The sequence below is a fragment of the Aotus nancymaae genome, unplaced genomic scaffold (genome assembly GCF_030222135.1).
Source record: "Aotus nancymaae isolate 86718 unplaced genomic scaffold, 86718_ANA_hifiasm-v0.15.2.pri h1tg000081l, whole genome shotgun sequence".
Lineage (NCBI taxonomy): Eukaryota > Metazoa > Chordata > Mammalia > Primates > Aotidae > Aotus > Aotus nancymaae.
Window position 1 is genome coordinate 90,649 of NW_026988496.1, and position 27,816 is coordinate 118,464.

Genomic DNA, 27,816 nt, shown 5'->3' on the forward strand with positions numbered 1-27,816 from the left:
AAAACCATAGGAAAAAATCAATGAAAGTAAGAGTTGGTGTTTTGAAAAGATAAACAAAATTAACAAACCTTTAGCTAGACTAAATAATAAGGAAAGAGAGAATAATCAGGGAAATAAAATCAGAAATGAAAGAAGAGACTTTACAATTGATGCCACGAATAAAAAAAGAATCGTAAGAGACAACTGCGAACAATTATGCAGCAATAAATGGATCAGCCCGGAAGTGGGTAAATTCATAGATGCATACAACCAACCAAGCCTGCATCATGAAGAAACAGAAAATCTGAACGGACCAATAAGGAGAAAGGCGATTGAATCAGTAATCAAAAACCTCCCATTAAGGAAAAGTTGAGGACCAGATGGCTTCCCTGGTGAATTCTACGAAACATTTAAAGAAAATTAACACCAAACCTTATCAAACGCTTCCCAAAGACTGAAGAAGGGAGAATGCTTTCAAGTTCATGCTATGAGGCCAGCGTCACCCTGATACCAAAGCCTGATGAAGACACTTCAGGAAAAGAAAGCAAAAGGACAACAAAATATGAGCAAGCCAAACTCAGCAGCACATTAAAATGATTGCTCACCATGACTAAGCAGGATTTATCCCTGGGAAGCAAGGACGGCTCAACACATGCAAATTAATTAATGTGATGCACCACATTAAAAAGATAATCACAATTTAGGCAGTAATTAACAGCCTACCAACCAAAAAAAAAAAAAAGCCCAGGACCAGACAGGTTCACAGCCAAATTCTAACAGAGGTACAAAGAGGAGCTGGTACCATTCCTTCTGAAAGTATTTCAAACAATAGAAAAAGAGGGACTCCTTCCTAACTCATTTTATGAGGCCAGCATCATCCCGATTCCAAAACCTGGAAGAGACACAAGAAAATTTCAGTCGAATATCCCTGACGAACATCGATGCGAAAATCCTCAATAAAATACTGGCGAAGAAACCCAGCAGCACATCAAAAAGCTTATCCACCATGATCAAATCGGCTTCATCCCTGGGATGCAAGGCTGCTTCAACATACGCAAATCGATAAACGTAATCCATCACGTAAACAGAACCAACGACAAAAACCACATGATTATCTCAATAGACGCAGAAAAGACCTTCGATAAAATTCAACAACCCTTCATGCTAAGAACTCTCAATAAACTATGTATTGATGGAACGTATCTCAAAATGGTAAGAGCTATTTATGACAAACCCATAGCCAGTATCACACTGAATGGGCAAAAGCTGGAAGCATTCCCTTTGAAAACCGGCACAAGACAAGGATGCCCTCTCTCACCACTCCTATTCAACAGAATTGGAAGCTCTGGCAGGGGCAATCGGGCAAGAGAAAGAAATAAAGGGTATACAAATAGGAAGACAGGAAGACAAATTGTCTCTGTTTGCAGATGACATGACTGCATAGTTAGAAAACTCCATCGTCTCAGCCCAGAAACTCCTTAAGCTGATAAGCAACTTCAGCAAAGTCTCAGGATACAAAATCAATGTGCAAAAATCACAAGCATTCCTATCCGCCAATAATAGACAAGCAGAGAGCCAAATCATGAGTGAACTCCCATTCACAATTGCTACAAAGAAAATAAAATACCTAGGAATGCAACTCACAAGGGAGGTGAAGGGCCTCTTCAAGGAGAACTACAAACCACTGCTTAAGGAAATAAGAGAGGACACAAACAAATGGAAGAAAATTCCATGCTCATGAACAGGAAGAATCAGTATCGTGAAAATGGCCATACTGCCCAAAGTAATTTATAGATGCAATGCTATTTCCAACAAGACCGTTGTCTTTCTTCACAGAACTAGAAAAACTACATTAAGTTTCATCACCCGGCAGAGTGACGAGCTTCGCCGGTGTCTTCAACGAAGTCGTGCTGGTCCCTACTGGCACATCACAACGCTCTTGGAAGCACGATCTTCGCTCCCTTCCTTCCACCTGCTGACCCGGTGAGTCTGGCTTCCCTCCATTGTCCTGGAATGTCCTCTGGGAGGCTGGACCTTCGCCTGTGCAGGTCACTGCCGCATCCCCGGCCCCTGGAATAGGGCCGGGGGAGGCACACAGCAGTTGCCAGAGAGGGTAACGGAAGCCGGGGATGGGAGGGGCCATTAGGGTCCGGCTATTTAGTTTGTCTTTCAGAATGTGAAAGGGCCGCAAAAAGAGCCTGAGGAGTTGGTTGTTGCGTCTGAAGCCACAGAGGACCCATCCAGTGGCACAGGCTCGCCCAGGGAACCTGCTCTTCTGCGAGGGTCTTGGAGGAGCCGGTTCCAGTGCTTCAAGTGCTTCCAGTGCACCAAGTGCTTCAGGTGAGAGCTCCCTGGGAGCCAGCCTCTGCCTCTCTCACTGCTCACCGCCAAGCCCATCCGCGCCGCCCCTTCCTGTTCCACCAAGACCACCTCAGACCAAGCCAGAAATCCCCAGGGCTTCCAAGGGTCCACTTGTCACTCTGCTTTTCTCCCTAGGAGAGGACACCGGACACTCAGAATCTGAGACCACCGGAGCCACAGACACAAAGGCCTGAACGGTGACCGAGCCCCCTCTGCTGCTCCATGCCCCTGCTCGCCCACGGTGTCCCGGTCACCGGGCCTGAAATAAACGCTGGCACGCTGGACTGCTTTTTGCTTCGTGGCATCTGATGTCACTTTCAACGCGTCGGGTGAACCGGGGATGGCCAGCTTTCGCGGTGGTGCGGTTGTGGAGGGAGAGAGCTGGCATCTCCCTTAGCCCTGTTAGGCTGTCCGCCCTCCTCCTCGAGGCAGCGCTGCTTGTTCCTGGGTCCTGGTGGCAATGGGCTGTGGCCAGTCAACGGTGAGTCTTCCACAGCTGGCAGCTCTGACCCTGGTGGGGCACTTACATGCAGGAATGAGGACGGAGTAACGTCTCTCTCCCCCCAGCGATGCACACGGTCTTCATATCTGAGGAAAACGGGGCGGTGTTTACATGCGGAGGCGGGAGGGTCATGTGGAGGAAGAGTCTGTGGATCTCAGAAGAGGCGTTAACCCCTGTACTGACAAAGAGCTCCCAAGCCCCCCTACCCCACCGCAAGACAGAGAGCCCTTCCAACAGGCGACCTCGTCTCCAACTATGCATTGTTCCTTTACAGAAGATGAGGGCTTCATTTTTGTCTTTTCTTTTGCCTTCCTGAGGTGACCTTGGCATGTGCTGCAACACAGTATCAGCGGGAGAATTCTGAAAGGGGCGTTGGAGCATAATTATCCCTGTTAATTAACAACCATGGAGGAAGCCCTGTTAGAAATTGCAACACCAAGAATCCCCGAAGTAAATGGACAAAGATACTGGATGTGCTTTTTAGTATCAAGAAGCCTAACTAGGATGCAGGAACGCCAAAATACTCTCTCTCCCCATCCCCTATCTCATGTAGTCCTCTGCACAATGCTAAGGGAGGAAAATAAATGCTTTCATAGGGCCTGCCGGGTGAATTACTCACCCTTTGGTTCTTCAGCGGTCCAGGGCCTTTAAGCGCAAATGAAATCCAGATGGGGTAAAGTTCTGGTAGGCAACAGCATTTGGAAGTCCCACAGCCCTTTTCCTACATCCCTGGGGACAGCCACGGTGAGACCCATAGGTACTGAACAGACAAAAGCTTTTAATTATCGAGTGATTGAGTTCTTTAGGTCCCATGTCTCTGCAGCTTTTTTGATGGCACAGGTACCACCTGTCTCCCCACAATGCCTCTGTCCTCCTGAGCTGGGCCCTAACTCAGTAGGGGAGGCTCAGCTCCATGTGGCTGCTTCTCCAAAAGTTCCTAGGACATCACAGCATGGGGCTTAGCCCTGTCCAAAAGAGGAGCAGAGTTCCAACTCCAGAGGGCTGGACACCTGTTGGGTGTTTGTTCCTTCATAGCTGCTGTCATAATCATGAGCTCAGTCATTGCACTTGTAAAGGAGTGTCAGGGAGAGTCTGTGCATGCATGTGCATGGGCATGCTTGTGCTTGTGTGTGTGTATTTAGGATGTGAATGAATACTTGTTGAAACAAGAAATGATGTGGGGAAATCTGGTGGATAGGGCACAACTCGGCAGTCACACTTGAAACCCAAGCGGCAGAGATGGGATTTACATGTAGCCAGAATCGGCAACGAGGAGCCCCTCTCCCCACAGTGCCACACCCCGTCCAGGGCTCTCCAATCTGATCCTAACATCGTCCAGGTCTGCTTTGCCCAGAACCATATGCCCACTACCCACCAGATGCTGACTGACTCCCACACACTGCACTCCCCATTGTCTCCTGAAAGGAATATCTCCACTGCTGATTCGACCTCTAGTTGCCATCGTCCACCTCAGGCCCTCTTGGCTTGATGGACCAGGCGTACTTCCCTGGCTTCCCCTTTGCCCAGGCCACTGGACCCTGCAGCCTCACAGCAGAAGATGCTTTCCTCTGCCAGCCCCGTACGCACAGGAGATTCAACTCATGTTGAAATTTGATCCCCAATGTGGTGCTGGGAGGTGAGGCTTAGTGGGAGGATGTTTGGGTCATGAGGGCTCCACCTTTGTCCTTGTAGGTGTCTTGGTGCTCTCCTCACAGTAGTGAGTGAGTTCTTGCTCTGGTGAGACTGGATAAGTTCTCGCAGGAATGGACCAAGTGCCCAAGATAGTAGGTTGTTATACAGCCAGGATGGCCCTCAGGTTTTCTCTCTTTGCATGTGTCCGCTTCCCCCTTGACCTTCCTCACCACATTATGACACAGCACGCAAGCCCAAAGCCGGGGCCATGCCCTTCAACTTTCTGGCCCTCAGAACCATGAGCTAAATAACATTTTTTTTCTTTATTAATTATTAATCACCCAGTCTCATGTATTCTGTTATAACGACACAAAACAGATGCTCGTGTGTCTCAAGAGCAGGCCCCATTACCCATTGCATGATGAACCACTTGAGCATACATACAAGGCAATCACGTGCAGGAAGGGGGAAAGACAGGTCAGCAGTAGGGAAAGGCATAGGTCATCAGCTTTACACCTTTGTTTCTGAAATATGACTGTGCCCAAGTTATGAGTTCTCCTCCTTTGCTTACACCTCCCCCTCACCCGCGTTTACATCACCTGACGATCCCTGTGCCTCAGGCATGTCTCAGGTAGGTCAGTAAAGTGAACAGTGCCTCAGAAGAAAATGTGGGGTCAGAAATCCCACTGCCCCAGGATCACCCAGCACTTTTGGTGAACAGAAGACCATTGGACTGTGCGAGTGAGCAAGAGATTAAGCTTACTTTTCTGCCTCACCCGCTCTCATTCTCTCTGGTGCTATGTTCCTGTGAATCCTGGGCTGTCTTACGGAGGTAGCAACACTTGTCCTCAGCTGCATGAAATGTTACACAGCCTGCTGTGTTACAGGAGCTTCACATGTTTTCGTTTTATCCTCCCGCCATCTGGATCAAGGTGAGTTGTGTGATCGCCATTCTGAAGTCACATCGCCAGCACAAGAGGGAGCCAGTATACAGTCCTTGGTTGATCTGAGGCAAGGACCCTTCCAAGACACCAATGCAGTCTAAGAGCCACTGTCCCCAACTAGAAATCTGGGGGGAGGGGCGTCCCAATCGACTGTGAGTTACAGCCCATGCTCTTGGTGATGGGGACATTGTACATGAATGGAGTCAGGGTTCCCAGGTCACAGGGGGCCTGGAGACAGTTCCCACCACTCACCGCCCAATCTCTTCCCACTCTGCACCCTACTGGGGAATCGTTTTGACTGATGAAATGATGGTGTGACCCAATGGGGGAAAAAAACTGCATCTGTTGTGCCCCTCCTGCAGTGCTCCCCATGGTCACCTGAGGTAATTCTACAGACCTCCAGAGTACTCCTAGGAGCAGTCAGAAGACTACTGGTCTCCCACATGGAGCCTAATGGTGGGCCTTCCAGACACAGACTTAAATGAGCGTCGGAACCTCAAGGGGTCCCATCAAATCACATTCATCTGTTTTATTTCCTGTAGGGGGAAAGCTGCCATCTCGCTGGAACCCCCAGAGTGGTGCCCTCAACATAGCAGGGCAGGCAGTCTCTTTAAGCCATCCCAAGGGAGAGCACACTCTCCAAGACCACTCTCACAAAAGGCTGACCCATCCTCCCTGCACCGATGACAAAGAGGGACTCGGCTTTCCTGGGACTCCAGCACGAGGAAGTGTGATAAAATCATGCCAGTGAGGGTCAATGTGGGCTTTGCTTGTTTCCATGACCCTGCCAATCAACTCTATTCATTCACTGGCCATCTTCAGACACCCCTAGTCTCAATCACAGAAAATCAACGGCCGTTGGGAGAAATTGTACCCGAAGAAAACACACTCACTCACTCGTGGGTTGTAATGTTTGTGCGGAAATTTAGTGGAAGAGGGTGTGAAGGGCAGTGGCATTATTTGGCAGATGCTTTTCGTAGGATAGATAGAATGGTGCTGTCTTAGGTTTGGAGGTGGGCCCGGGGCAAGGTCCAGAGAGGGGCCAAGGATGACACCCAGGCTTCTGGCTTGAGTGACTTGTGGCCCTGGAGTACCACTGACCAGGATAGGCACCACAGGAGGAGGAGGAGGAGGAGGAGGAGGAGGAGGATTCAGTGAAAGGCTGAAGAAGTCGGGTCTGGTCTTGGGTTCTGCCGAGATTCATACCGCTGATGCGTTGCTGAGAAGCTACCTTGAACATACTTGGCAGTCACACAGGAAATAACCAGAATTCTACCCCATTCAGGAAATTTATACACATCCTCTTCTTGTTTTGGCTCGGTTTGGAGTTTTTTTACACACACGATAACACATGTATGTTTTGGTGTGCGGTGTAAAGATGAGGCTCAAAAGGGGTGGTGCTTAACCATGTTGGGTACTATCTGTAGGCTGTCCCAGGCCCTAATTGACCACTTAAGGGTGGACAAGAGCTGTATTGTGGAGACATCATAAACCATTGGCACACACCATAGAGCATGGGTTAGGAGGCTCTGGCCTTGGTTTACTTATTCATCAATGTCCTCTGGGGATTGTGAGGGGAGGGTGAACAGCCTCGTCCCAGAGGCAGGAGTTAGACTTATCTTATTTACTTGCTGTGAGGACTAGATAGGATAAAACCTGTAGGGGCATGCCGGGCAAAGCCTGGTCCCCAGTAACCATGACTTCCCATATCTCCTGAGAGGACAGGAGCTATGGATTCTTTGGGTGGCATTTGTAACTCCACTGGGAATAGTATCACCAGTGGGCATTTAATGATTAGTAGTAATATCGATGACCATTTATCTCATAATGCACAGCTCCGGTATGTTTTCTGCAATTGTCCGGATGAGTAATCTGTTGGACGTGCATCATGCTCCTCTGCTGTTGTTGTTGCTGTTTAATTTTGTGGGTACATAGCAGGTGCAACTCACTTGCTAATATCTTCCGGGGCTGTTTTTGGAGCTTTCTCATTACTCCTCACAGCAGTCCTGGGCGGTTGCGAAGGACTGATGCTATTACTCTTCGTGGGGGTGGGAAAGAAAGAGTCTCACGGAGGGGTTGTGAAGATTACATAGGATGCCCCCTCCACAGAGCAGCTGGTGTCGTAGCAGGCCTAGAGGCAACATCCATCAGCTTCCTTGAGATCAGGCCCTTTGGGATAAGCTTTGGGTGCCATTTGTCCCCAGATCATCATCCAGCAGCAGTCATTTACATGCAAATCATGATGATACTAGCAATAGCTGCTAAGGCTGAGAGGTTGCATTGATAAGGGCTATAGGCTGCTGAAATGATTGCTGGAGGTATATCTCACCCCCTCTCCCTTTATCCCAGCTGGGGTCAAAGAACTCACCTCTCTGACACCTGCAACAGTGGCTCAGAACTCTTATTTGGTTATTAGAGACGTGTCCAGCAGAGAGCAAGTTACTTAGACGAAGTCACAGTTAGTGGTGGGTCTTGCCCTGGTCCCCAGATCTCCCGACCCTCACTACAGTGTCCTGTCCAGCAGGCCCATTATTAAGTACCTTGTTCTTCCATACCCTCTCTTGTGGGCTTTGAAGTAGGCACACTCCTCTGAGGACAAAAGAAGGCTTCTTCCACTATGTGCTGTGTTCCCTCCATGTCTAGGAGGGGGCAGGTATGAATGGGGCTTTAATGTTGGCCTATAGCCTGGCGTGGGCCCACGTTATTGCATAGCTTTCCAGTCAGGCATACATCGGTTGTGATCTTGGATTCGAATCTGGGGACAAACCCCTGCACCTTTTCTTAGCCTTGCTTTCTGCATTTGAACACCGGGGTAAATAGGAGGAGTGACGTCAGCAAGACGGCAGAACAGATGATCCCACAGTACCACTCCTCCCACAGATGTACAACTAGAAATTAATCCAAGACAAGAATACCACTCTGATTTCACCAGAACTTGGGGGAGAAGCAAGGAAACTTCCTAGGATGACAAAATTGAGAAAAGCCACCACCAGTAAGAGGAACAACAGTCATGTTAGACTGTGCCACCTCCTCCCCCAAACCAGCATAATGATACTCAGAGAGAATTTCTCTAGACCCACATCTTCTGAGGTGGGAGGAAGGAATTGGAGGTGGACGTGTGATCTCCCCACCAGTCTGAGAATCTTCATGGGACGCCCCCTCCAGTCCTATCCCACAGGTATCCTTGGGAGTTCCAGAAGACAGCTGAAACACCTGGGGTGAACTGGGAACAGAAAGTGGGTGCACTGATCACAGCAACTCTCACGTGGATCTTGGCAGCCGCTCTGTGCCGCCATCAGTGCGCAAGCCGGTGCTGAGGAGACTGGCCAGAACCATAGCACGGACAGGGGCACAACCCACAGGAAGGCCCAGATCCCTGGCCAGATTTCCCGCTAAGCCCACGTGATCACGTAGAGCCTTCTCTTGACCTGGAAACAACTAAAAGATTGGCAGTGATGGTCCTGTGTTCACCTAACTCTTCCCCCGACCAAGAAACAGTGGCAGGGCAGCAATACAGTTCCAGTTCAGCATTTAAGTTCCGGTGCTCAAAATAAGTCTTTCTCAGACTGGAAGCAATAGCTGGCCAGGGATTAAGTTCCAATATTAAGTAGCAAAGGTTTAACACCACCGAGGAACAGCTGCAAAACCTGGAAGAGGTGGCCATCTCCTCGAGCACACAGACATCAATGTAAAGAGACAAGGATTGTGAAAACTCATGAAATACGACACACCCAAAGAAACCAACAAAACTCCAGTAACAGACTCAGAAAAACTGAAGATCTAGGGAATGTCTGAGAGACGATTCAGAATAATCCTAAAGAAGTTAAGGGAATTACATGACGGCATAGATAACCAACTAAATAAAATGTGAAAAACAATCCAGGAACAAAACGAAAAATGTGACACGGAAACAAAAACAATTGAAAAAAAAAAAAAAAAACCCGAAATTCTAATATAGAGACCATTGCAACTGAACTGAAAAACTGATTAGAAAGGTTGAACAGCAGAGTTGACCAAACGGAGAAAAGAATCTGTAAGCGCCAAGACAAAACATACAAAGAGGAGGAAAAAGACAAAAGCATTTTAAAAGAGGGAAGAAGGCCTTTGAGAATTATGAGACATCATCAAGAAAATTAGGCTCTGCATAATAGAAATTGCTGAAGAAGACAAGAAAAGCACAAGGTCTAGAAAGCATATATTTAGATAAATAATGGCTGAAATATCCCAAATCTGAAGAAAGATCATAGCATTCCAGTACAGGAAGCTCAGAGATCACAAATAAAATTCAACCCAAAGACAAATTCCCCAAGGCACACCATATTCAAATTATTTAAACAAATCAAAGGCAAAGAAAAAAATGCTGAAAGCGTCAAGAGAAAAACAACATATCGCACTCAATGGATCACCAATACAGCTTTCAGTACATTTCTCAGCAGAGACCCTGCAGGCCAGGAAAGGGAGGAATGATACATTCAATGTGATAAAGGGGAAAAAGCTGTCAGTCAAGAATACCGTATTCAGCAAAGCTATCCTTCCAACATAAAGGAAAGAAAAAGACTTTCTAAGACAAAAAGAAAGGAAGAAAGGAAGAAGAAATGCTAATGGGGTTTCTTCAGTCTGAAAGAAAAGAACACTAAGATGTAACAGAAAAAAATATCTGAAGGCATAAAACTCACTGGTAATAGTAAGAAAGCAGACAAATTTACAGTGCTATAATACTGTCATTGCGGGTTGGCAAACATATCTTAAGTATGAAACCTAAAAGACAAAACTGTTCAGAATAGTAATAATCACAACAATTGGTTAAGAGATAATAATATAAAAAGATGTGACTTAAAACATCAAAAAGTCAAAGCGTGGAGGGGCGGATGAGTTAAAGCGTAGAGTTTGTTTTTGTTCCTTTTTCCTGTGATTAAAGTTAAACTGCTATCTGTTTAAAATAACTTATATTGTAATTATAAGACATATTTTGTAAGTCTCATCATGGTAACCACAAAGTAAAAACCTATAATAGGGACTCTAAAATATCAATAGCAAGGAATCAAAATTTACTGCTAGAGAAAAACACATAACAGCAAAAGAAGACAGTAAGAGTGGAACAAAGGAAGAACAGAGCTACAAAACAACCAGAAAACAAGTAACAAAATGATAGTGTTAAACTTTTACCTGTCAATGATAAACTTGAATGTAAATGAACTAACTTCTCCAATTAAAAGACATAGAGTGGCTAAAAACACAAGCCCTAACTATATACTGTCTACAAGAATCTCACTTCACCTAGAAAGGCACATATAGACTGAAAGCAAAGGGTTGGAAACAGACATTCCATGCAAATGGAACCTAAAACAGAGTGGGAGTACCTCTATTTAGATCACATAAGATAGACTTTATGTCAAGAACCATAAAAAGAAAAAGACAAAGAAGGCCATTATATGATGTTAAACAGGTTGATAAAGCAAAAGGATATAACAATTGTAAGTATATGTGTGTTTGTATGTGTATATATATATATATATATATATATATATGTTTTTTAACTGTCGTAATATACATAGTGATACATATTACAAGATATATATGTATTTTAATGACGGCAATAGATATTGTAATATATATTTAATTGCTAAATATATATATTTTAACAATTGTAAATATATATTTTTAACACTTGTAAATATATACGGTAAAATATATGTATGTTTATTTATTTATAATTGTTATAAATATATGCACCCAACACCAGGGCATCCAAATATGTAAAGCAAATATTAAAAGACCTAAAAGGAGAGATTGATCATCATACAACAATAGTGAGGGAATTTAGTACCCCAATTTCAGCACCCGACAGATCATCCAGACGGAAAATTAACCAAGAAACATCGACATTAAACTGCACTCTGGACCCCGTGGACCTAACAGACATTTACAGATCATTCCATCCAAAAGCCACAGAATACACATTTTTTTTTTCTCAACGGCACACGAAACATTTCCTCAGAATAAACCATAGGTTAGGTCACAAAACAATTCTTAACAAAGTTTTAAAAATCAAAATCACATCGAGTATTTTCTGACCACAATGGAACAACACCAGCAATCAATAACAGAGGGAACATTGGAAACTGGGCAAATTCATGGAAATGAAGCAACATGCTCCTGAACAATGGATGGGTCAATGAAGGAATTCAAAAGGAAATTTAAAGATTCCTTGAGACAAATGAAAATGGAAACACAACATGCCAAATCCTATGGGATACAGCAAATGCAGTTCTAAGAGGAAAGTTTATAGCAATAAATGACTACATACCAGAAGTGGAAATGTCTCAAACAAACAAACTAATGTTACACCCCAAGGAACTAGAAAAAGAACAACAACAGCAACAGCAACAACAGCAAAAACAAAAGTTAGCAGAAGAAAAGAAATAACAAAGATCAAAGCAGAACTAAACGAAATAGAGATTTTTTAAGAACAACTTTAAAAATCTAAAAAGCAAAGAGTTAGCTTTTTAAAAGATAAAGAAATTGGCAAATCTTCCGCTAGACTAACTAACGAAAGCAGAGAGAAGACTCAAATAAAAACAGAGACAAAAAGGAAACATTGCAACTGGCACAACAGGGATGGAAATGATGATAAGAGACTATCGTGAACAACTATCTGCCAAGAAATTCAAAATCTAGGAGAAAGAGATAAATTCCTGGACACATGCGCCCTACCAAGATTGCATCAAAAAGAAACAGAAAACCTGAACAGAAACAATAAGGAATAATGACATTGAAGCAGGAGTAAACACTCTCCCATCAAAGAAAAGTCCAAGACCTGATGGCTTTGCTGGTGAATGCTACCAAACATGGAAAGAACTGGTACCACTTCTTCTCAAAGGCTTCCAAAGGAAAAAAAAAAAAATGAAGAGGAGGGAATACTTTCAAACACACTTTACGAGGCCAGCATTACTGTAATTCCAAAACCAGATGAGGACACAACAAAACAAGAAAACTAAAGACCAAGATCCCTAACAAGCGTGGATGCAAAAACCCTCAGCCAAACGCTAGCAACACATTAAAAGCATCATCCACCATGATCAAGTGGCATTCACCCCAGGGATGCAGGGTTGCTTCAATATATGTGCAAAGTAATAAAAGTGATCCCTCACATCAACAGAACAAAGGACGAAATCCATATGCTCATTTCAATAGATGCTGAAGCATTCGAAAAATTTCAACACCCCTTCATGATAGAAACTCGCAGCAAAGTGGGCATAAAAGGAACATACCTCAACAAAATAAAGGCCATATATGATAAACCCAAAGCTAATGTCATGCTGAATAGGAAAAAGTTGGAAGCTTTTTCTGTAAGATTTGTAACAAGAAAAGAATGCTCGCTTTCACTGCTTAAATTCAACTTAGTATTGGAAGTTCTAGCCAGAGCAATTAGGCAAGAGAAAGATATAAAGAGCACCTGTATTAGTCTGTTCTCACGCTGCTGATAAAGACATACCCGAGACCGGGTAATTTATTTTTTAAAAAGAGGCTTAATTGACTCACAGTTGCACGTGGCTGGGAAGTCCTCACAATCATGGTGGAAGGCAAAAGGCACGTCTTACGTGACGGCAGGCAAGAGAGAAAATGAGAGCCAAGTGAACGGGCAAACTCCTTATCAAACCATCAGATCTCGTGAGACTTACTCACTACCACAAGAACAGTATGGGGGAAACCGCCCCCATGATTTGATTAACTCCCACTAGGTCCCTCCCACAACATGTGGGAATCATGGGAGCAACAAATCAAAATCAGATTTGAGTGAGGACACAGCCAAACCATATCAGCATCCAACCAGAAAGGAGGAAGTCAAATTGTCCCTGTTTGCAGCTGACGTAGACTTATGTAGAGAAAACCCTAAAGACTCCACCAAATAACTGTTAGAACTAACAAGTGAATTTGGCAAAGTGACAGAATATAAAATCAGCATAGAGGAATCAGTAGCACGTCTATTTGCCAATAGCAAACTATCTGAAAAAGAAATCAAGAGAGTAGTTCCATTTACAATAGCTACAAAAAATAAAAAATAAAATCCCTAGCAATAAACTTAAGCAAGGAAGCGAAAGATCTCTACAGTGAAAACTGTGGAACACTGATACAAGAAATTGAAGCGGGCAGAAATAAATGGAAAGAGATCCCATGTTCATGGAAGAATTAATATTGTTGCAATGTCCGTATTAACCAGTGTGATCTCCATGTTTGATGACATCCCTGTCAAAATACCAATGACGGTCTGGACAGAAAAAAAAAAATTCCTAAGAGTGGTATGGAGCCACAAAAGATGCTGAAAGCCAAGCCAATCACAAGCAGAAAGAACACAGCTGGAGACAACACGCTACCTGACCTCAAAATATACAAAAGCAACCAAAACAACAGGGCACTGACATAAAATCAGGTACACAGACCAATAAAACGTTATAGGGAACCCAGATATAAATCCAAGCATTAACAGCCAACTGATTTTCTACAAAGGAGCCAAGAATCTACATGGAGGATAGGACAGTCTCCTCGATAAATGGTGCCGGAAAAACTGTATGTTCACAATCAGGAGAATGAAACCAGACCCCTAGCTCTCACTAGATACAAAAGTCGAATCAGAGTGGCTTAAAAGACTGCAATGTCAGACCTGAAACTGTGAAACTACTAGAAGAAAGCATAGGGGAAACGTTTCACGAAATTGAACTGGGCAAGGATTTTTTTCAGTAAGGCCTCAAAAGCTTAAGCAACAAAAGCACAAATAGACACACAGGATTATGTCAGGCTATAAAGCATCCGCACAGCAAAAGAAACGACCAGTAGAGTAACAGAGGCAGCTTACAGAATGAGAGAGAGTATTTTCAAACTATGCGTCTGACAAGGGGTTAATATCCAGAATATATGAGGAGCCCAAACAATAGCAAAATAAATAATAATTCAATTAAAAATTGGGGAAAATGCCTGAATAGACTTTTCTTAAAAGAAGGTGTGCAAATGGCCAACGGATATATGAAAACACTCAACATCACCAATCGTCAGTGAGATATAAATCTAAACCACAATGGGATATCACTTTGCCCCAGTTAGAATGGCTGTTATCAGGAGGACAAAAAGTAAAAAATGCTGGAGAGGATGTGGAGAAAGAGGAACACTTACGCACTGTAGGAGGGAATGAAAATTACTACAGTCATTATGGGAAACAGTGTGAAGATTCCTCAAAAAATTAAAAATAAAACTGCTGTGTGGTTCAGCAATCTCGTTACTGGGCATATATCCAAAGGAAAGGAAATTATTACGTTGAAGAGACATCTGCGCTCCCGTGTTCGTTGCAGCATTATTCACGACAGCCAAGATATAGAATCAACCTAAATGCCCATCTACAGATGAATGGGTAAGGAAAAAGGTGGCTGGTATACACAATGGAACAAAATGACATCCTGTCATTTGAGGCAACATGGATGAACCTGGCGGACATTATGCTAAGTGAAATAAGCCAGGCATAAAAAGACAAACACCACATGACCTCACTCATATGTGGAATCTTAAAAAAAAAATTGATTTCATAGACGTAGAAACTAGAGTAGTGGTTACCGGAGGCTGCAGAGGGAAGGGGATGTGGGGCGACGGGAGAGGCTGGTAAAGGGTAAAAAGTTATGGTTCGACAGAGAGAATGAGTTCTGGTGTTCTATTACACAGTAGAATGAGTATAGAAGATACCAATGTAGTGCATACTTCAAGATTTTAAATCTAGAAGATTTTAAATGTTAACACTGCAAAGACATGAAAAGTGTTTAAAGTGATGGATATGGTAATTACCGTGACTTGATGATTATACAATGCATACAGGGGTTGAAACATCACACGGTACCCCATAAATATGTATAATTATGTGCAGTAATACATTTTTAAATCGTGAATGAAAAATAAAATGTTTAAGAGTGTGCCTGGAACTCTTGCAGGTGGAAAGCTCCGTAAGGGTAGAGCTCATTACTGTGCTGCCAGCCCTCAGTGTGATCTTGGCGCATTGAACTGTGGTGATTCTATCTCCAGTGCGTAGAGTATCTTGACACCTAACTCAGTAAGCATTCATTAAATGCCAATAAAACCAACCAAACAAAAAGAAAACTGAGGTGAACATTAACAATCTCGCGTGGTTGTGGTGAGGCCTGAATAAAGCGGCCGGTATGAACACCCCAAATGAAAAGTGCCCATACGAGAAGACACAGGAATTAAATTGCAAACAGAAGTGAGAGGCTGGGAACAAACATGTTCTTCAATTATAACAGACTAAAGAATCATATTTGCAATATACAGGCAACTCTGACGAGACAATTCAAGAAACGCATGGGAGAACAAACAACAGTAGAAAAGCTAACAACGAATCTAAGCAGGCCATTTATAGAAATACAAATGGCCGCTATGAAAGGAATAGGCGCTCCACGTCACAAGTCATAATGGAATTAAGATAACAATTGAGATTCCACTTTTCAAACTGCAACTTGACAGACATTTAAAATTGTAATGATACAAATCGGGTATCACATACTGAGGTTCTGATGCTGGTAGTGTGAATTGGCGCAGATTCACACTGTGCACCAGTGCCATTTGTCAGGGATTGAACAGCTTAATATATTTACCATACGATGCATCCCCAAATTCTTTCTTCCTCCTGACACCAATCATAACTAGAAGTAGGGTGGGAAAACTGATGCTTCCTAGACCAGAGCCCTGCGGGCTCAGATACCACTGTCTCAAGGCCCATCACAGGGTTCTAAAAGGGCTCTGTCAAGCCCTCGACAAAACCTTGGGCATCCTCAAGGCCAGGACCTTGGAAGGCTCCCGTAGGCTGAGCCTGAGCCTCGGCCTTGACTGAGCAGCCTGAATCAAAAATTACAGCTAAAAAAACTCAGGGATCCGTGAGACACAGTTTTCTACATCCATGCTTCCCTCAAGCGCCCTACCTTGGCTTCCACTAATGCACAGAGGAGAAACCTGGAGTTTGATTGTGGATCACCCGGCAACGCTGGGGTTCTGCTCATTGGGAATTTAGGGGTAGTTTCAGGGTTGTATACTCACTGAGTTTCTTGACATGAAGATGGAGCTAGTGAGGGGGGAAAGTATAATTGGCAAGTACCCCGGTTTGAATTTCAGTAAACCTTAAAGTTAACAATGTACAAAATAGATCTTTCCTTAAGTCTTTAGGCTTATATAAGTAGAGTAACGTGGAAATCAGAAACCATCGCTTTCAATTAGTCATTTAATCGTCTATGTGAGAGTCGCATGGTGGGGCTGGAAGCTGATTAGAGTGGGTTCAAGGGAGAGCCGGGAGAGAGGAAAAGAAAGCCACGATACCAGCTAACGAGGCATCTCAGCACTTGAGGGAGTTTATGAGAATGTATCAGCTGCTTGAAAAGAGCATACTCGTCTACAGGAGGGGAGGGTGAAGATCCAGGCCAGGGACACGGGGATGGAATTTCACAGAAGGGACAGGCCCTGAGCCAGAGGCCCAGCACAACGAAGAGTTCTGCCAGGCTCTGACAGTAAGTCCTTTCAGACACCACATGTACGTCGCACTTCTCAGAAAACATGAACTTTGCTGAGTCCTGAGCTGGGACTGTATAGAGACAGCCACATTCCCCAGACTGGTGCCCTCAACTTTACAAGGTGGGCAGCTCCATTTTTTGGCCTTCCCAAGGAAGAGCAAACTCTTGAGGACATGGTGAGCCTGATTTCCCTCCAGCGTGGCAGATAGCCCCAGGAGAGCTGGGATCTGGATCTCTAGAGTTCATTGCTGTATCCCCAGTACCTGCCACTGAGCCTGGTGTGCACGTAACAGGCCCTCAGCAAACACTTGATGAATAAAGGAAGCAATGTTAGTGCTGGCTAGAACGATTTTTCTCTGTTTTCCTGAACAGGACTGGCTCAGCTAAAGACACTATGCCCTTCATTTATTTTGCCAGCACCATAGAGTACCCATCCAGTGGCACAGGCTTGCCCAGGGAATCTGCTGTTCTGCGAGGGTGTTGGAGGAGCTGGTTCCAGGGGGGGGCCCTGGCGTGTTTCATCACCAAGTGCTTCCAGTGAGAGCCTCCGCCTCTCTCACTGCTCACCGCCAAGCCCACTGGCCTCCCCTTCCTGTTCCGCCAAGAGAACCTCAGGCCAGGCCAGAATCCCCAGGGCTCCCAAGGGTCCACTTGTCACTCTGTTTTCCTCCCTAGGGGAGGATGCTGGACACTCGGAAACTGAGACCATGGGAGCCACAGACACAGACCCGTGAACAGTGACGGAGCCCCCTCTGCTGCCCTGTGCCGCTGCTCGCCCCAGTGGGCCTGAAATAAATGCTGGCACACTTGACTCTTTTAGTGGTATGATATTTGCTGTCCCTCTCCACATGAACATCCACCTCCTGTGATTTATGGTTTGTGTCTTTCGGTGGAGGTAGCAGGGAGGGGGTGGGGTTGTTGTGGAGAGAGTTAGGCACAGGGGACCTAGCCATATGGATTGCTGCCCTTGTGTCTTGGAGCAGTAGTGCATATCCCTCAGTCACTTTTGCAATGGTACGGTGGTCGATGGACAGTAAACGTGCTACTGGCTTCAAAAACTCCATGTAGGGTGGCTGATGGGCAGTGACTGAGGGATAGCCCTTGGGCCGGGGAGGAGGGCTGTGAGTTGAGGGGCAGGGAGGTGAGGTCAGGAGAGAAGATGTCGCAGAATCCACAGGAAAGTCTTCAGAGGCATTAAGTTATAATCTGACCACAGCAACCCCCACCCTAACCTTGGAGAGAGCCCCTCCAGCACATGACCTCATCCATCACCTCAGGTTGTTTCTCTCTCACTATCACACCGTGTCTTTTTGTAAGCTGCTCCTGATATGTATGGCAAGAAAACAGCAGCAGGGAGAAGAGCTGAGTCTGGTGGATGCTTCCCAAAACTGGAAAAAGCCCAGGCTTCTCTGGGATGGGTCTGCTCCTAGCTAAGATTCTGCCACGGGTGTCCAGCCACCTGCGGTCCCGATCCCCACAGCCTAATGGAACTGTTGGCTTCCTAGGAAACTCGCAAGTTCACCATGCCGCCCCCCAACCTGATGCACTTGACTCTGAGACACACCTGGGAAATATGGAGTGCAGGGTCCCTGAGAGCCCCTCCTTCTCTTCTGTTTTCTACTTTTAGAGTATTGTACCACTGAAATATTTCAAACCTACAGAAAAACAGAGAGAAGAATACAGCAGCCATCATCCTACTTAAAAATGCTTTGCTATCTATATGTGCTTCACATGTCTCTCTGCCTTTGAGTTAAATACATTATGGAGGCACACAAAGCATCCCCGATGTAGCCTCACTCCTCTCCTCCCTAGCGTAGGTCCCCCGTCTTAGACGTCTGAGCACTTCTGGCTCTCCACGCAGCTTCAGAGCGGCTCCTTCTCTGGCATGGGTGCTCCCACGTTGCCTTAGAGATGTTTCTCTGATGCCTGCTGGAGAACATGGGAAGATTCTACCCAGAATCCCAACCCAGAGGGCAAAAGCAAGACCATCTCAGCAGCTTTCACAGATAACTCTGGACCCAGCCCTCTCCCACCTATACCCATGTTCTCCTGAGGTGGGCCCTGTCTCAGTGGGTGAACTGAGCTCTTCATCTCTGTTTTACCAGGAGAGGCCTGGAGCACCATCCTGGGTCCCAGTCCCACTCAACTGATGGGTATGTGCTTCAGTCAGTCACAGGGAGCAGGTCCATTTTCAGAGCTGCTGTGACATCCCATGGGCTCAGTGACTGGGAGTAGTTGGTAGGGATGGGGAGGAACGCAAGGCCAGGCAGACTCGAGTCCTGGGCCTGCTGGAAGAGAGGTGGGATCAGATAGATTCAGGCCACATAGCACAGTCCAAGGTGGCCCATCAACCATTCGCTCCATCAAGGCAGTTGATATCCAAAGGGGCTCACTATACTGAGGTGGGTGCAGGAGCAGGTGTGGTGGGCAGCCTCCCAGAATGGCTTCCAAGGATCCCCCCTCCTGGCACCCATGTCCCTATGGAATTCCCTCCCCTTGAGGGTGGGCTGGACCTAGTGACTGGCTTCTAACCAACAAAATTTGGCAAAGATGATGGCGTCTCATTTCCATGCTTAGGCTATAACAAGACTGTGACTTCTGACCTGCTGGCATTCGTTCTCTCCCTCAGGCTCTTCTTGCATGTGTGCTTGCCCAGATGGTGAAGGCCAGCTGGCGAGGAGCTGATGAAAGTCTCTGGCCAACAGCCATAGACGAACTGAGGTCCTCAGGCCAGCAACCCACCGGATCCTGCCAACAATCGCATGAGTGAGCTTGGAAGTCGGTCTTTCCCCAGTTGAGCCTACAGATGGGGAACTGGATCCTGCCAACAGCCGCATGAGTGAGCTTGGAAGTCGACCCTTCCCCGGTCGAGCCTACGGATGAGACTGTTGTCCCTGGGCTGCCAGTCTTGGGAGAGACTCGGAAGTAGAGGATCCATTTAAGCCATACCCAGATCCCTGATCCACAGAACTCTGAGAGTAAAACTGTTTATCGTTTTAAGCTGATATGTTTGTGGTAGTTTTTAATGCAGCGATCAATAATAATTAAGACAGGGGGAACATCTGGGGGCTACGGACTGGGTGCAAGACACAGAAGGCTTGATTAAGGCTGGGAGGGGTTCACAGGTGCCAGGGTGGTGCACGGTGCACCCACATTTTAGTCAGACCTGGGGTCAAGTCCCAGTTTTGTCGATAAATAACTATGTGACCTTGGACAAATATCTCAAAGTCTCCGGCCCCAGGTTACACCTCTGTGAAATCTGACTGACATTGAACTTGCAGGACTGTTGGAAAGGTAAGTGTCAGCTTACGTAATTCACATGACAGAGTGTCTGATACGTATGAGGCCCTCAGTACGTGGCAGCCATGAGTAGTGATATAGTTGATCTGGGACCCTGCATCCTCCTCTTGGAAGCTCCCCAGCGACTCCGGGTCATTCCAGTGTCAAAAAGCAAAAACAAAAATCCAAACACTGTGCAGGAAAATTATCTTCCCAGCAAGTAGAACAAAGGCATCTGTTCTCCAGGAAGAGAGGCACATCAGAGTGGATACTTTTCCAAAAATTCTGGTGTGAGAGAGGCAGCCCCAGCAGACTGCAGCTCATCGGCCATATCCCTTATGCAAGGGACCAAATGTTCTTCTACCTCCCTCCCTAGATTCCTCTCTGCCTCCCTGGCCCCATCCCTCCCTCGCTCTGTCACTCCCTTCCTCCTCCTCTCCTCACTTTCTCTCTTTCTCTGCCCTCCCCTCTCACCGATGCCTGATTCCAATATCTTATCCCCACAATTCTGCCTCTTTGTACTCATTTCCCTCCCCCACCCACTAGAAACCCAGCCCTTCTTTATGTCATCCTGCTTTTATTCTAGATGAACCCATATCAATGTCCTCATTATGCACTGTTTGCCAGCTTCCCTCGGCCATAGAGGATGGTATCCGGTCACTGGCTTCTAGGGAACAGCTTGGGTGGGCATGACTCTGACCTCACCATTATGCCCTAGAGTTGGTGTGTTTAGAAGGCCCAGTGTATGCACTGTAGAAAACTACACAGGGACGGGAGCCCAGGACTCATCCTGGACCAGCAATGGAGACTTCCTGCTATGCCACCTGGATCCAAATGAGATGATTCTGTAAGAGCCCCTTTCTATGCAGGACATTGTCTCTCATCCCTCAGACTTTGCATCTGGACATTTCAACTCTGCTCCTCTCCTACAGCCTCATGTTTCTCCACATCATGGCTAAAATTTGCCTTCAGTAACCCCCAAAATAACTTTGGATTCCGCCCTGCCTCAGGGCCTTTGCACTTATGGCTCTCCTCTGGAAACACCATTTCCTTACTCAGCCTTTCAGTTGTCCTTTTGATCTCTGATGTTCCTACCCTCAAAAAAAAGAACACTTCCTTCTTCCCTTGGTAATGTTTCTCCCCTCCACTATGCCAGTCCCAATCACAGTGTCCTCACGTGACTGTCTCACCACAGTGATCCATTTTCTCTCCGTGTTACCTTGATGAAGTTGCTATACCTTTCTGAGCTTCCATTTCCCTATCTGTATGATGAAATATTTGACTAACACACAAACACACTGTGTCCTCTTCTCTATCGTAGCATTTTTCATGCTAGACTGCCACCTCTGGCAGGTTAACTTGCATGACTGACTGTCCTCACCCAGACTCTCATCTCTGGAGCAGGAGCTCTACCTCATTAGTCCTGGAACAGCCAGTACCTGGACACAGGGCTTTACGTACAGCATGGCACCAATAAATCTTTATTGAAGAAAATGAATCAATGAGCATGTGTCCACTAAAGCTTTGCTGTGCCTAGACTCTCTGACCTGGGATAAGAGTGAGAAGTATCCCTTTTATTTCCTCCAACTTGGAGCCCAGAGCCTCCCTCCCAGCAGGAGCCAGTTGTTTTCAATGTCTGGACTCAGAGCTGTCTTCCTGGAGGTGCTGAGGCCTTTTCTCCAGTCCAGAAATGAATCTGGGCTGCCTGAACGTAGGAAGAGCAAGGGATGTGACACTGTGTGGAACACAGACATGGATGAAGCTGCCACTGCAGCTTAAGAGGCTCAGGCCCAGGGGACAAGATTTGAGGTCACCTTATTCCCTCCTTCCCTTGGGCTTGGAGGGAGGATCCTTGGCTGCAATGATAGCACCCTCCAACCAATCCAGTGGGTTTACAAGGGGCCATGACTTGGAAAACAGCCGTCGAAACCCAGGTGGTCATAATGAGATTTAATAGAGCAGGGCTTGGTGACAAAAGGACCTCCCTTCTAGAACACACACAAAAACACGGGGGGGGGGCAGAGAGAGAGAGAGAGAAGAGAGAGAGAAGAGAGAGAGAGGAGAGAGAGAGAGAGAGGAGAGAGAGAGGAGAGAGAGAGAGAGAGAGAGAGACAGAGAGAGACAGACGGAGAGAAAGAGAGAGAGCACCAGTCCCAGAGCCCCGTGTTCACCACCCACCAGAGGCTGATTCACGCACCAAGACAGCCTCACACATTATACCCTCAGAGGCACACCACTGCTGCTGATTGGGAACTGTCTGCCATGAACCTTCTCAGGCGCTTTGCTGTGAATGACACATTTGCACAGAGTCTTGGTTTCTAGAACCTCTCGGGTCCAGGGAAAGACAGGTTTTATCTGTCAGTGTCAGTCACAGTGTCCTCACGTCACTGTCTCACCATAATGACACATTATTCCTCTGTGTTACCTTGAGCAAGTTGCTATACCTTTCTGAGCTTCCATTGCCCTATCGACATACTGAAATCTTTGGCTAAATGATCTTCAAATTCTTGTTCTTCTCACACATTCAGTGACCCTGTGGCTTAGGGGACTGCTACATTCACAGCTACCTGCTGTGCCAGCCAACTGCCTAGTTGCAAGTCACCTGATGGCACTGCTGTCCTGGGGGCTACTATGCCTCCCATGAGCCCCAGTGCAAGTATTCTCAGTATCCTCTAAGGTTGACCTCACTATCCCCTAAGATACTTCATGACACCATTGGCATCTCACCCTGCCTAAAATTGCCTCTTTTCACAGCCCAGGGCTACAGAATGGGTGGGCAGCTGACTTCAGTCTCTCAGGCTAGGTCCTCAAGAAAAAAAATAATAATATATATATATATTATATATATATACATAATAGTGAGATATATATAGATATGTATCTCACTATCTTAAGTCCCACGACAAACTTCAGAAACTCTAGGCCAGGGCCTTGATGCAACCCAGAAGATCCTCAAGGGCCGGACCTTGGAATTCAGGCTAGCCCCTGAGCGAGCCCCCTCATTCTAGAGAACTGCAGCAGAGGAACTCAGGGTCTCCACCGTTACACACGTTTCTAATCCTGCACCGCCTCATGGTAGCCAATCTTGACTGCTACAAGTGCACAGAATAGAAACTGGCTCTGCTTATTTGCAGTTTCCAAAATCACCTCAGTGGCCTGGTCTTTGTGCTTCGAGTGCTGTTCCTCCTCTCCCTTTCCCTGACTAATTTCTTTCCTCACACATTTCAGGCATCTGGGAAACCTCCACTGACTCCATTACAACCCCCAGGGCTGAGTGGGTGCCTTCTCTGAGCCTTCTCATGGCCCCTGAAACTTCCTCCCGTCACTCTCTGTTGTACTCTGTTGTGCCTTTCTTGGCCTCTCCCCATCCGGTCCACTGGAGGCGACATCTGAGTATGTCGGGCATGACCCGCCCTGGCATGACCAGCCCTGGACCCTCACAGATTCTGTAAGGAAGGCTTTGTCTCAAAACCTTTCATATATCAACCACCAGATTAGCAAATATTTAAAGGAACGAATAACGTCAAGAGCGACGGTGAAGGACAATGAGCACTATCCTACTCTGCTCCTGAGAGAATAAATTGGTCCCAGCTCTTTTCAGATCCATTTATCAATGGTTGCTCAGGGTTCAAATATTTGTAGAGTTTTGTGCCAAAATTCCATTTCTGTGTATCTCTTCTAGAGTGACACATACTCTGTGAACAAGGATATTAGAAAAACTTTTGAGAACTTTAAAAGTTGGGGAAAAAATGTGAAAGGTCCTTGTGTGCGGAAGTAGTTAAAGAAGTATGGCATATCACCTAGAACACTGTGTAGAAGTTAAAAATGCTGAGATAGTTCTTCATGAACTGACAGGAGAAGTTCACCCAGACTTGCTGTAAAATGCAAAAATCAAGTGCCACACAATACGTGCATCATGAGCCAATATGTATCTTATGGCCCCACGAAAGGCAAGCGCATGTTTCTCTTAGTTCATGTATGTGCATGTAAATGCATTGCCTGAGGAATTTTTGAGGAAACACATTAAACCATTGCTGAGGGGGCTGGTGATGGAGAGGGGGGGACAAAGGAGACTATTGTTTTATCATCTGTATTTGCGTAAATAAGACAATATTGTAAACAGGTCTTTAATAAAAGAAACTGTTGCGATTTGTAATAATAAGAGTCACTTCCCCTCTTGCAGGAACTTCTGCGAAACTTGCTTGCAAGCCAAGAAAATTGTATTGAGATCCTCTCATGTACCCAGTGCTTTCACACATATAATTTACCTGTAATTTATCCAGTTCAATCTCAGGGCTGGCAAAATCCAGTTGACCCCTCCTCCCTGTAACATCCGCTCCAAAATTTAAAATCACCTTTTTCTCGAATCCCTACATACTTGTTTAAATCTCAGCTGAGGGAGACACGGCATAAAGCTGGGGACTGACATGGTGGCCTTTCTTGATATAAATCCCATCCATCTGCAGGGTGGCGGTTCGGGGCTGGGTCTTATCACCGTCACTCACAGCCCCTCCCTGACTCCTTGCAGAACTCTGCCTCCCTTCAAGGCAGTTGCCCCGAGGCAGCTTATTTTCTCACAGGAGACTCAGAAAGAAAAGAAAATGTGACTGGGCTGGGCAGGGTTGTCCGCCTCACCTGCCATCAGGCTCCGGGGACTGAGCAGCCTGGCCTTCTGGGCCAGCCCGGGACTCATTTCTTTGAAAAATCTCTAGGTTGGTGTATCAGTCCGCTCGGGCTGCCATAACAAAATACCACAGGCTGGGTGACTTAAACAACAGACATTTATTTTCTCACAGTTCTGCCAAGTGGGAAGATCAAGATCAAGGTTTCTGGTGAAGGCTCTCCGATTTGGTTTCTGGTGAAGGCTCTCCTCATGGTTGGCCTCCTTCTTGCTAAGACGTCACACGGCCTTTCCTGGGTGCATGCGGTGCAGAGAGGAAGAGACACCCCTGCTGTCCAAATGTCCCTGCAGAATCACAGTTGTCACTACCTCGAGATACTGACAGATACAATGAGCTCTGTGGCGTCTCATCTCATAAGGACACTAACCCTGTCGGAGCAGGCCTCCACCCTTATGACCTCATTTAACCCCAATTCCCTCCTAAAGGCTCTAGCTCCAGATACAGTCCCATTAGGGGTCAGGGCTTCAACCCGTTAATTGCGGGGTGGAGGAACACAATTCAGACCATAGCAGTTGGCAAGGTTTTCGGTTGCTGACCCTCACTTTCCCGCGTTTTTGATTCCCTGCTGTCCAAATGTCCCTGCAGAATCACAGATGTCACTCCCATGACATACTGACAGATACAACTGGCCCCTCGTCCCGCCTAAAGCAACCTACTACCACATCCCAGAGTTACTCATGAGGAGGTGAATTGAGTCTCCTAGCCCAGAGGCCCTGCTGATCCATGTCACTGCCTTAAGCATCATCGTAGACGTCAGAAACCCCGGACCAGGCCCTGGGTACACCCTGGAATATCTTAGGAGGGCAAGGCCTTGGGATGGCTCCCCGGGACAGATCCCGGCCCCTGAGAAAACTCACTCAAAAACTGCAGCGGAAGGGGCTCAGGGACTCCGTGGGGCACAGTTTTCTCGTCTTGTTCTGCCACCTGGTGGCAGATGGCTGCGTCTACAAGGAGACAGATGGAAACGCCACAAAACCTGGGCCTTCATTCCTGGGAATCTCTGGCAGTTTGGAACAACCTTCCTACTTAGAAAACGAGTTCCTTTATATGAGAATGAAAGTTTTGCTGAGAGATGGCAGTGTAGCTTTCTGGGTCTTCATTTCTATTCATTTTTTTAAGTTAACAGTTTAAACCTAGCTTTTATTAAGCATTTAAACACAACTTGCCAGTTTGGTCATTTTAATCACAAAGCTAGTCATATACAACTATAAGAAACATTACTTTCACTTGTTCATTGGTTCATGTTCCATTAACTCCTAAGTTCCAGTGGAGTGGTGTAGGAGAAAACCCAACTGGAGTAGACTCAAGGAGAGAAAGGGCAGATAGGACAGACAAGACCTGCTCACTTCTTGGAGGAGTTTCTAAGTATTTCGCAACACTTGCTGGAAATTCACAAGATTTTGGTGAGAATTTCTGTGCACATCAGAGGGAATTCTGTATTCACATGAAAGCTAAGGGCTCTTTACCTCTGATTTGCACACGAATCCTGTGAATCTCAGGGCTGTCTGGAACCATCTGAACCCTCCTCTCTGCAGCACAGTGTACAAGTGACCACTCGTACACTGTGTTTCAACACCTCTAACGTTACTAATCTCATTACCTTACAAAGCCAGCGACGGCCTGGCTGGTGGGAAGGACATCTTCGTGTGAATCCCATCTGCAGCATCTGCGGTCTTGTTAACCTCTTTCTCGGCTCCTTCCCCTGACCTTGTCTCTGCAACTCTGGGTCCACCTAGAACTCTGGTGTGACACCCCAAGAGCAGATGTGATGGCTGAGGTCCAGTCATAGTCTTTTAGTGGATGTGTATTCAGGGGGCAAACACATAATGCTGCATTTACCTCCACCCTATAAAGATACAAAGAGCCTTCAATACACATCCATTACTCATAAATGACGACATCTTATGTATCAGGATCACTCTTACAATTTCATCTACAAGGTTCAACTGTTAAATGTGAGAAAAACAGTGCACAGTAATGTCACAATAGTGTCCGCGTGAATGAAGTAGGATGACCAACTGTCCTAGTTTGCCTGGGACGGAGAGTTTTCCCGGGACAGGGGCCTTTAAGTTTTAAAACCGGAATAGTCCTGCTCACAGCAAACTAGGACCCTGTGTGACCTTGGCATGCAATGAACCATTCATCGCCAAATAAGATGAGCTACCGCTAGAGGACCTCTACACATTGTGCTCTCTCGAGGAGGACCTTCGGAGCTGTTCTGCTTAGCAAGCACAAACGTGGCTCAAGCCTGCTGGGAGGGCCAGGAGGAAGAAACAGAGGAAAGAAAGATTGGAGGAGTGGGAGTAAGAGACACAGGAACAGACGGAATGTGACATACCACAAATGTATCCTCTGCTGGTGCACAAGGCTGGAGGAAGGAGGGACGATGGGGCAGGGGCAGAGGGGCTGAATGGGGTGTGAAGCGGGGAGGCCCTCGGCCTCTTTGCATCCGGCAGAGTGACGAGCTTCGCCGGTGTCTTCAACGAAGTCGTGCTGGTCCCTACTGGCACATCACAACGCTCTTGGAAGCACGATCTTCGCTCCCTTCCTTCCACCTGCTGACCCGGTGAGTCTGGCTTCCCTCCATTGTCCTGGAATGTCCTCTGGGAGGCTGGACCTTCACCTGTGCAGGTCACTGCCGCATCCCCGGCCCCTGGAATAGGGCCGGGGGAGGCACACAGCAGTTGCCAGAGAGGGTAACGGAAGCCGGGGATGGGAGGGGCCATTAGGGTCCGGCTATTTAGTTTGTCTTTCAGAATGTGAAAGGGCCGCAAAAAGAGCCTGAGGAGTTGGTTGTTGCGTCTGAAGCCACGGAGGACCCATCCAGTGGCACAGGCTCGCCCAGGGAACCTGCTCTTCTGCGAGGGTCTTGGAGGAGCCGG

General features: G+C 46.4%; 1 protein-coding gene across 1 annotated transcript in view; it reads right to left on the reverse strand.

The window, feature by feature from the left end:
- Positions 1-27,816, reverse strand: part of DMRTC1B (DMRT like family C1B) — a 42,041-nt gene extending 14,225 nt beyond the window's left edge. Inside the window, exons 1-2 of the mRNA XM_064368917.1 lie at positions 27,273-27,816; positions 26,535-26,780 (exon numbers count right to left, since the gene is read on the reverse strand). The gene's annotated coding sequence lies outside the window, so the exon portion shown is untranslated. The remainder of the gene's footprint in view (positions 1-26,534; positions 26,781-27,272) is intronic.